Source organism: Rattus rattus, chromosome 11 (genome assembly GCF_011064425.1).
Source record: "Rattus rattus isolate New Zealand chromosome 11, Rrattus_CSIRO_v1, whole genome shotgun sequence".
In the NCBI taxonomy this organism is placed as follows: Eukaryota; Metazoa; Chordata; class Mammalia; order Rodentia; family Muridae; genus Rattus; species Rattus rattus.
This window is the reverse complement of record NC_046164.1, coordinates 77,439,296-77,450,660: the sequence shown is the minus strand read 5'-3', so window position 1 is coordinate 77,450,660 and position 11,365 is coordinate 77,439,296. Positions and strand designations below refer to the sequence as shown.

The 11,365-nt window shown below is 43.9% G+C and overlaps 1 pseudogene; it reads right to left on the bottom strand.

The window, feature by feature from the left end:
* Positions 1 to 6,378: 6,378 nt before the first annotated feature.
* Positions 6,379 to 7,282, bottom strand: LOC116912035 (annotated as a pseudogene).
* Positions 7,283 to 11,365: the final 4,083 nt, after the last annotated feature.

The following is an 11,365-nucleotide window of genomic DNA, read 5'->3' as shown; positions in this document are numbered from 1 at the left end:
ATCCAGCTGCAACTAAGTACTCATACTGATCAGCCATCCCCGTCCTTCTCTCTCCATGTCCACTCCTTCCTCTAGACTTGAAATAAGTTCTGGGTGATTTGCGTCATGGAGTCCAGTGGTCTAGGGTTCAGGAGCAACTGTGGAGGTCAGTCTATGTTGTTGACCCAATTGGATTGGGAAGCATGTAGAAAAGCAGTAAAGGTCTGCTCCAAGCGCGTCTGCGTGGGTTTCCAGATATGAATAACTGAGGGACGTGGGGAGAAGCACTCCTGAATGTGGGAGGCACTATCCCAAGAGCAGAGATCACACAGAACAAAAAAGAAAAGAAGGGAAAGCTTGCGCCTAGGCATCTGGTTCTTTGATCCTGGGCCACTGTGCTGTGACCATTTGCTTGCCAGGCCCTCTCACCATGGTGATTAGGACCTTTAGCACTACAAGCCAAAAGAAATCCTCTCTCCTGTTGATTATTTTTCCAAATGTTTTATAACAAGACTTAACAGCTGATGAACTCGCAGAGAATTCCGTCATGAATGCTTTCTGATTGTAGCTGACTGAATCCAAGGATGTAGGATTCTTGATACAGAGGGGCAGGGGCAGCCAAAGCAAAGCAAATCTACATTTCATTTGCTCAGTATTTAAGAGTGACGTCTCCTAAGTGCTGGGGACACAGTGGCAGGTAGAAGGGCCTCTTGTGTCCTGTAGTTTCCACTGTCCTGGCTGCCATTTATTTATTACAAAATCACGTGCATTGCTTCTGATAGTGACTAATATAATAAGAAGAGTCAAGCCAGGTGGGTGGCAGGACCCGGATGCAAGGAAGCAGCTGCCAGCCTTCTTTTTGTCACAGACTCAGGATGTTCTAGTGGCTCACGGGCCCCTCCGTGCACTGATGCTCCCATCTTAACCACCAAAGTGCCTGCCCCCTGTGAGACCATGGTCTAACTCTGCCAATCACACTCATTGGCCTTTCTCAGTCTGTGTTGCCATTGTGTGTCTTTCCACGGATTCTGAATTCACCCTGACTCCTCATTCTATTGAGAAGGGGAGGGACCCCCAGAACCCCCCAGGACCCCATCATCCTTCTTCCTTTCCCTACTTCTCTTTATCTTTCTCACCATCCTACTCCCATCTTCTTATTTCCCATCTGCCAACTAACTATCTCTACTCAATCCGAGGCAATCAGAACCTTTGAACTCGGAGTCTAACTACCCTGAGACGTATCCTTCTGGGGCCACCTTTTAGCTGGACAACTTTGAATTTGTACTTTAACCTCTCTGTGCCTTATTTTGCCAATTTGTCAAGTAAGGACATAGCCCTATGGACAGCCAACACAGGGATACATACACCCTCACCTTGCTGATCCACAGTGTCTGAGAGAGCGATGATAGCCCCGCCAATTTTCCTGTCAATCACTGGTAAGGTCACACCCTTCTGCAGTGATATGAATCCACCTATCCTAGGTCAAATTCAACACAAAGCAAGACATATCACTGAAATGAGAAGCGATGCTTCCACTTCTGTCCAGCAGATGGCAGTGTTGAAACAGGAATTTCCCAGAGATAATGGTCTCTAGAGAGGATTTATCCAGGAAACCCCAAATAAAATGAATGTTGTCTGTTCCTTGCTGGGCAGGACTATGTGCAGGATGAAGAAAAACAACGCTTTCCCTCAAGCCATTGGATGTGGATTTCTCCTAGGTTTCTGGAAAATGCTGGCAAGATGAGGCAATTCCCTCCCCTCCTCCAGGTCAAAGTCCTCTAGTCTCCAGTCACCTGAGGCCTCAAGGCTGATGGTCTCTGAGGTTTATTAATAGACATCTTCTCCTAGTGTAGCCCATCATCTTCCTGGAAGAACGAACAAAGAGGCACGGTGTCTCTGGCTGTGGTGACAGTTGGGATTAGGTTTGTCAGGTGGGAGAGGGGCTGGGTTACTTTCTTGAGAAAGAACAGAAAACATCTGGTGTGGCTGTGCTTCTACCCAGGTGCAAGGGAAGGTCAGAGGTGGCGGGGGCTCCAAGGCCATTCTTCCGGCTCATGTAGCCCTAGAGAACGGAGTCCCGCTCAGGTGGACGGATGCTGATCTCAGCGCTCCCTGCCCCTGCCTGTCCATTGCTTTTCTTGTCTCTCTACACATACTTCATTCCACCCTTCACTCTCTCTTTCCAGATGCTGCGCTTATGGCGAGGATGCCCAGGTGCTCCGGCGGAGGGGGAGGGGGTGTTCTTGGAAGCGGGATCACATTGCTTCCTCCACAGTGGGGCTTGTGCATTCTGGTTTCATGCAGAGAGGCCCCTTGCTTCCTGCCCTGAAAAGCAGCCTGCCTCCTGTTAACTGTAGCTTCAGGGCCTGACCTAGCTTGCATCTCGTAAGATACAGTATGTTGCCTCCCTTTAGTGCATACCTCAAAGTTCAGCCTTCACCCCAACTCACTCTCAGCATATATGCTGCAAGCACAGTGGCTCCTAGGTGTCCATGCTGGTCCTGCTGTTTTAACAGAAACCGTCCGAGCAGCCCAGTAACGCGGCACTCCCGCTGGTCCACGCGCTGGTCCTTGTGCTTCTTAGGCAGGAAACTCAAAAGTCAAAGACTGAGAAATCTCTCTCTATCTTCAGAGAACCTGTGTGTGTGGAATTCAGGGAGCTGTTTCCTTCTCTTCCTCTAGCTGGAAGGTGTTTGCTCTGGTCCTGGCTCGGAGTCTCTCACCATTGTCTCCACCACCCCAGACAACCATCGTTTCTGTCCACTCCCCTGATATTCATCCTCATGAAAGCCTCTGTCTTTCACATCTTTGGAGTCCATTTATGTGCTTTAGAAATGCCTCCCTACCTATATTAAACTCATACCAGGGGCAATTGCAATCGTATCATCCATCCCAAGGCTCCAAGATGATACAGTGTAGAGCATGGGACTGGAGGGGGGAAATCTTGTTCCTTTGTTTTTTTCTTTTAATTATTTTGCTTTGTCTTGGTTTTGTCACATGTAATCCTTCAGGGGGAGGGATCTCAATGAGCTTATAGTTCTTGCTCTCATGGTCCCTGTTGCTTGTTGACTGGTGAGTACACAGAGTGAATAGTATGTGTCTGTTGGGCTGGCCCTGGATTCCTAGATTAGATGTGTATATGAGGTGTCTGAACGGAACTGTCACTTGAACTGGCGGACTCACTGGAGCAGTTTCCTTTATCAGGTATTTCTGAGGTAACCCAGCCTCCCAAGGGCCTGAGTAGAAAGCCTGTTTCCTGTCACCTAGTGGAGCTGGGCCCTCTTGTCTCTTGCCCTCAGGCTGAGAGCTACATGATCATCCCTCTGGACAGCACACTTCCGCACATGGGCTGGAAAACAGCATATGTTCCTGTGTGTCCTGTTTGCAGGCTGCAGATAGCAAGATTTCTCAGGCTTTATAAAGGTGGGAACCAGTTCCTCACGGTAAAGTCTTTACATTTTGTACGTGCATGAAGATTCCATCAAGTGCTTTTAGTCTAGAGTTCCCCATGTATGGGGGAATGTGTGTAGGTTCTGTGTAAACAGTACCTAGTTTTCACAAAGGTCATTTCAACCATTGGATATTGGCGCATGGGGATGAGAGAGCTGGATCACGCAAAAGTTACTGAAGGGTGGCTACATATATGCAAACACTTGAATGGGTATGTGCACATATACATGCATACCTATAAATATATTGTATTTAGCTATACATTCTATTGATTTGTCTTCTTTTCTGAAGAACTCAATTTACACAATAAAACAGATGAGATAAATATAGGTTGGGTGCTGATAAGGTCCTGATCTACCATTCTTCCTTTCAGGACCTGGATATTTGTACAATGGTGCAAGGGAGTGATGCTGGCTACACGGGGCACATCTACGGAAACACTGTTTCCTCTGGGGAAATGAACCAGAGATGCCGATTTATACACAGCAGTGCTGCTGACTTGTAGTATTGACTTTTGTTGCCCTGCATTTTTTCTCATCCATTGGGTTCCATCAGCTCCCATCAGCTCCCTAAGAAGCTGAGATCACAGACACACTCCATCAGGCCTGGCAAAACAATGCTTGACTCTTTCATTGGTCCGCTGCGTGATCATGGCCCACGTATTTGCAAAAGATACTTTATAGGATCTCAGTCTTTAATACCCTTAGGCTTATTTTGTGGTCTAATACTTGGGAAAGATCCATAGATAGTTGAGGAAAATGGCAGTGCCTCTCTGCTAGGTCCACTTGGTCTGGTGTGTGATGAATCGTCTATGTTCCTTTGTCAGTTTTCCGTCTGGATCTGTCTACTGCAGAAAACAGGGTGTTGACTATTTCCTTCTCAGTGCCACGAAGTCTATCACCAAGTCTCTTCAACCTGCACTGGGTGTCCAAGCCAGTGGACAAGAGAAAGACATAAAAATCCTCTAACGGCCAAAGAGTGAGTCAACTTGCTCTGGTTTGTAGATCAAATCATCTTATATATAGAAAACCCACTAATCCCACCAAAGAATGATTAAAACCAACAGATTAGATCAGAAAAGCCCCCCTCCCTTTTTCTTTCTTTTTCTCTTTCTCTCCTCTGTCTTTCTTTCTTTCTTCCTTCCTTCCTTTCTTTTCTTTCTTTCTTTCTTTCTTTCTTTCTTTCTTTCTTTCTTTCTTTCTTTCTTTCTTTCTGTCTCTCTTTCTTTCTTTCTTTCTTTCTTTCCTCTCTCTCTCTCTCTCTCTCTCTCTCTTTCTCTCTTTGCTTCTTTCTTACCTCACGTCTTTCTTCTAAAATGCCTTGCTCTCTTAGGTTTTCTGTTACTGTGATGAATCACTGTTCGAGATCAACTTGGGGGAAAAGGATTTATCTCAACTTGCAATTTATAGCCCATCATCCAGGGAAGTGAGGACGGGAACTCAGTGTAGGAATCTGGGACAGGAAGTGACACAGAGACCATGGAGGCATGCTGCTTACTGGCTTGCTCAGTTGTTTTTCCTACCCTCCAGGACCACCTGTCAAGGAGGGGTATCTCCCACATCCAATTATCTGTAATGAAAATGTACCATAGACTTGCCCATAGGCCTGATAAGGGCCAAATCTGATAAAGGTATTTTCAAGTATGGTTCCCTCTTCTCAGGTAACTCTAGTCCATGTCAAATTGCTCTAGAAACTAGTCAGCACAATTGACCTCATATCAACGTAACACACACACCACTATTCAATTATGACCTTTCCTTTCTTGTTCATCTCCAAGACCTTATATTAATAGTAATATAAAAAATAAAACACACAAATAACATTCAAAGTTCTAGTCTTTAACATTTAGTCTCTTTAAAACATCCAAAGTCCCTTTTAACATTCATACCCTCTCTAAAATATTTAAAGCATCTCTAAATTATCTGAAATCTCTCTAAAATCCTAAAGACTATCTAAAACACCAAAGTCTTCAAAAAAAATTTCAGTCTCAAAACTATAGTTCTGTAAAATTGAAAAAAAAAAGTTAGCCACTTGGAAGATCCAGGGTGTAGCCATAATCAAATCAAAGCAAGTATCTTTTTGTCCTACAACATATTTAAACATTTCTTTCAGGGGTCTGCTGCCCAAGGGTTCCCTGAGCTTATTAGTCTGAGAAAGCCTTTTTTTTTTTTTGCATTTTACTCGTTTCTGAGACAGGGTCTTGCTATGTAGTCCAACTTGGCCATGAACTCACCACTGTCTTGTGTCTATCTCCCAAACGCTGGGATTACAGGCCTGTGCCTCTACGCACCGTCTAAGGAAGCCCAAATGTCTTTTTTCATTTTGTTTCCCTTCAAATTCCTGGTTTAGTAAGGATTTGTTTATTTTTGAGAAAAAGATCCCAAACGTCAGGCTGTTCACAAAAATAACCCAAGGTATAACTTTAGAAAACAAATATTAAGACTATTACACTATTTTCCTATAAGATGCGTTTGACAAGCCAATTCCCATTCACAAAAATACATGGCTCCATTGGTGTTGTAACAGTCCCACTCATGTGAGGGAAAACACACACCTCTAACGCAAAGCTGCTCTCGGGGTTACAAGTAAATGAGATGCCTCTGCAGTTAGGGAAGCAACTACTGAAATTGTGAACGGGAAGAACTGTATTCCCTGCATAACAAGAGATTATTTTGGATACACTTGATAAAAACCATACAACTTTTTACTGTTAAGTCAAAGAGGTATCAAAATTAAAGCAAAACTTGCAGGGTAAGACTTAGCAAAACTACTAAGGAGCATCAAAGGAAGTGAAAACGGGAGCAGGCGCAGGGCAATTCGGAATTAATGAGCACAGGAAGGACAAGGAGGGAGAGCAGTGAGAATGTGCAGAAGATTCTAGGGGAGAGGATCTGGTGCTACTTTGACCTCTCAGGAGCGCCTAGGTAAGTGAATAATGGGTTAAGATTTCTAAGCTCCACTATGTGCTCGAGAGTCAACCTCCCCATGGGTGCTGTCTCTTCGTCCTTGGGCTCTTTTTCATCATCCTTCAACTCCAGTTAGTCACTCCCCTCCCCGCCATCTTCATTATCGTCATCAGCAGTCTTCTGCACCTGCCTCAGACCCCACCTTCACACCGGTCTCATCTTTCTTCACAGAGGCACAGCTCTGCTCTCCTTCAGGCTTTTCACTCTTCGTCTCTACTGCTTGTTTGCTTTCTTTTTCAATTTCCCCCCCAAGCTCTCCAGCAGAGAATCCACTTTTTGTTTTATCCCAGTCAGCTCCTTTTTAACGGCCTGAAGGCCATCACCTTTCCACTTTCCAGATTTGGAAAGAAGATCCCTGTTGTCCACTCTTCGAATTGAATCCACTTTTGCCCCTTCGTGAGGTGTTCCCTGACACACGCTGACTGGTGTTTGGAAGGCACCACGGCTTGAGCAATACCGGGAGGGGGGGGGAGGACGGGGAGGGGGAGGAGAGGAACACTCCTCTGGTTACTGCTGGGTAACTGTAGGTCCTGAATCCCGTTGAAAGTCATAGTCTAAGTCAAATGAGGAACCGTACATCTCCGCTGCAGATCATTTCCCACCTACTTTTCCTCGGTTCACTTTTGGCTCTCCAGCCAGGTTAATATCTAAAACCTGGTCAGTGACCATTCTGCCATCCTCTGCAGCTACAGCAGCTCGGGCATTTCTTTCATCAACATTCTGGACAAAGACAAAGCCCTTATGCACAGAGCAACCCACAGTTTTGCCATACTTTGAAAAGATGGCCTCCACATCTGACTTCTTGACCTCCAGAGTGTGAGAGTCCCAAGGAGCACACGGGAATTCGTGGATCGAGGATCTGCCTTGTTGGTAACATTGCTAGCCATCTCCTTTGACAATAACGTTTCTCACAAAGCTGAAAATGTAGCTGAAGATAAAAAGCAAAGCAAAACAAAACAAAAACAAACACAAAAACCAACCAAACAAAACCTAAAACCTCACAAGAGGGAGGAGAGAGAGAGAGAGGAGACTGACCCTCCCACTGCGCGTCTACTCCAAGACGCGGGAGTTACAACAGCAAGGTCACACCACCATTCACCGTCTCTTCCCAAAAATCTTCTGTTTCCATTTTTAAGAACTTCTACCTAGCATGCTGTAGGTTGATGTTTCTTTTCTCCATTCTGTATTTTAAGTAGTTTTCACTTGTTTGTTTTGATCATCACTAAAAAGGACTTCTTTTATTTATTTATTTATTTTTTATAGGTAAGGGGTTTCTTCCTCCCTCTTGGCTGATTTTTCTCCTTTACTCGGTCATCTGCAGTCTAGATATCTAAATTTTTGGTAGTTACTCTGCACCTCGTGATCTGAATTTCTTAGATCTACGATTTGCCTTCTGTCATCAATTTTAGAAAAATACTTAGCCATTATCACTTTAAATTTTCTCCAGATCTATTTCTTTTTCTTCTCCCTCCTGGCATGACAGTTATGCATGTGTTACTCATTTTGAAGTTGTTCCACAGTTCTAGAATGTTCCAATTTTTTCCCTAGTTTTTCATTCAAGCTTTTCCTTCAGTATTTTAGATGAGGGGGCCTTTCATTGAATTATTGTTAACATTGTTGATTCTTCTTGGTGTTTGCTTGCTCGGTGCAGACAAATACTGTAATGGCATCATCACTTACAGTTATTTTAAATCCTCTATCTCACAGTTACCCAACCCATGGATTTCTTAAAGTCAGTTCCACTGACTGCTTTGTTTCTTTGGATATGTTTTTCCCCTGACTTCATTCATCCTTGTAATTGTGTTATTGTTGTGGAACCCAAGAGGACCCATTGAGTCATCAAAATTAAGGTGAATAGGTAAGAAAAGGTGTGTGGTCACCGTGTGCCTCCGGCATTCTAAGTCTGGCCACACCCTGGCACTCAGGAAGGAGAGAGAGGACTGGGCATGCGTGCTGATAAAATGAGGAGACAAAGAAGTATTAGGAGAGTCTTTGGGACGAAGTTCATGAGTCTAAATCTACCCGTGTCTTCTTTGCCCAACTCTGTTCCTTGACAGATTTCAAAGGCACATGCTTATGAATGCAAAGGATGAAGCAAACTGCTTGTTGGATGTTCTGATGCTTACAGATACAGGTCCACTCAAGTTACACATGTGGACTGCAAGCCATCTCCTATGATCCTAGCAATGGCCTACGTAGCAGCTTGTGCTGTTGATGCTGCCACAACTCCCAGTGCTGTGCGCTCGTGTGCTTGCTTCTATCCTCTGCTCCAGCTTTGGCTCTCCTGAATGTCTAGCTACGTTTTCCATTTCCATGCTATTTGAAAAAAAAAAGCTGTTTGATGTTTCAGCAGCCATCTGCGGCTCTAAGAATCTCTTTGAGGTTGTTTAAGACCCTCCTGGCCTGCCAGCTCCTGCCTGCCAGGGCAGGGGGAACCTTTGAGCTCAGTCGTGTCCTGGGACTCCAATGAGAGAAGTCTGTGAAGCCAATCCTACCTTTAGCTCCCCAGGTCTGCATCAAGAATGCCGCTTTTCACACTGGTCTGCCTTGGAGTGGTCATGGGTTTCTCTTTGCTTCCTCACTTCTTTCCCTGTCTTGTTTTCTATCATTTTTTTTTTTTGGAGTCCAGGATGGTAGGGTCTGGCCATGCAGGTGCTCCTAGATGTGTACAAGAACCATTTCACGAAACCTTGGATACCAAATCCCCCAGGTGCTCATCTCTTATGTAAGATGACGGAGTCTCTGCAATCCTCCCGTATCTGCAAATCATTTGCTACATTATTTGCTAAAAACGGATGCAATCCAGATGCCGCAGAAGTTATTGTATTGCTTAGAGACCAGTGATTAGACAGAAGTCCGGATATGTTCAGGACAGATACAATTGAGACAGTTATGCTTGGTAGAATTGTCCTCTAGGAAGCCAGAGATAAAGGCAATTGTATTGGCTGACTTTTGAGGTTTCAAAAGCAAGAGTGACTTCTTTCCTGTGTTGTGCTAGCAAGCTTTTCCTTCAGCTGAAAAAGGATCACTGTCGTCAGTCAGAATGTCAAAAGCAGTCCTGATGCCTTGTGGAGCAATTCCTGCTGAGTTGAAAATTTTCATCTTGGAAGGAAACTCTAAAGGGAGGTGGAACCTTCCAGCCTGCAAAGAAGCTTCTTCAGCTCAGGAAGTAAACAACTCAGAATCACCAGGAAGTTCCTGAATTTACTATAAATACTAAGCCCTTTCTCCCCCAAGAATAGAGAAGCTATAAGGACTGCCGAGAAACACTCAGCCCAGCTAAGCTGCCTAGCAGAGAGAGGCTCACACTAACTGACCTGCATGTAAAAAGACACACACTGTCCTGCTAAGCCACATGCAATGACTCCAGGTTGCCAGCTTCCAGGAGCTTTCCGTTGAGCTAGGGTTAGTGGGCCTTGGTTACACAGCTGTCATTTAATCATTTTTTTTTTGCTCCTGTGAAGGGTTATCTCACCCATAATCCTGCAAGTAACCCTGATAAAACTCACTGCTTCACCAAGTTGGACTTTGGTGGTCTGTGGTTGGCTCTCTGTCTGGGTGTCATAAACATTTGCTCAATCTTGCAGGAACAGTGTCACGGAACATGAGGAAATGTCAGGAATGATGTGTGCTCGCATTAACCCAACACAAGGGTATTCTTTCATCTTTGCTAAGTGTTTGCATGTGCATGCACATATGTGTGCATGTATGTGCATGTGTGTGCGTATGTGGGTGCATGCATGTGTGTACATGTGAGTGTGCTGGAGTGCTGAGGAGCCCAGAGGGAGGATCCTTCTCCTGGGATCTGCTTTGAGTTAGCTATGACAATTAGGACGTTAAAATGCCACACTTTTGTGAGAACAAAGAGCACAGGCCATCGGATGTAAGCATACATGGAGAAAGTGACGATGTTTTCAAATTTCAGTGACTTGTTATTTTCACTGCCGAGATGGAGTAAGTCATTGCGGGATATCTTTACAAATAGGGTGTAATGAAAGGCCAGCCATCAAAAAAGTGAATCAGAACTTTGCACCAGAGAGAAACGACTCAATCTGGACCCAGAGCCTTCCTTGGCCATGTACACAATGATAATAAAAAGATGTTCACAGAGCTTTTCAATATGTATTTTCTTTCAAAATGTGTCAGGACTCTTTCCATCTAGAACATTATAAATACAGAATCATGATCACGGCTGAGTAAAAACCACTTACTGTTTTTGCTTCTGTTCTCTCTCTCTCTCTCTCTCTCTCTCTCTCTCTCTCTCTCTCTCTCTCTCTGACACACACACACACAGACACACACACACACACATTCACACACCCACACAGACTCCACACACACATGCATGCATGCATGCATGCATGTACACATACATGCACACACACTTAAAAATTAAATGAGACGTTTTAAAGCAGGTTTCTAGGAGCATTCTTATTAGTTTTTGTTTTTCATTGTGCTGTATTGGTTGTTGGAACATAATATTATTGTTAAATCTTTTAAAAAATTACTTCCAAGCGGATCTCTGAGCTCACTGGCCAGTAGTTCATGGGCTTGATGTTTATTTTAACTACTTGGACTGTTAGTTATATTAACTTTCTGTGTTTTGATTATGATTTCAAGGTGATTAATCATTTTACCAATCCTTAGATGCAATTTTTGATCATCTTATGTTCTACATTTGAACTGTCTGCATGAAAGTTTTAGCAAGACTTTGAAATAGAAATCATGTTTACATCATGCTACATACATATACATTTACTCCAGACTTTTTTCCATGCTTGCTTTTTTTTTTTGAATGATATTTTGGTGTGAAGAGTTTGAAACTTTAAACTTACAAAACCGAAGTGAAATTATCTACTTCTGTGTATTTTAGTACTTTTACTGCGACATTCATTACATTCCTGATACCACCACCTGATTCCCTTAGGTTTCCTTTCCTGCAAGAGCAAACCTATGTTTTTATATTAAAC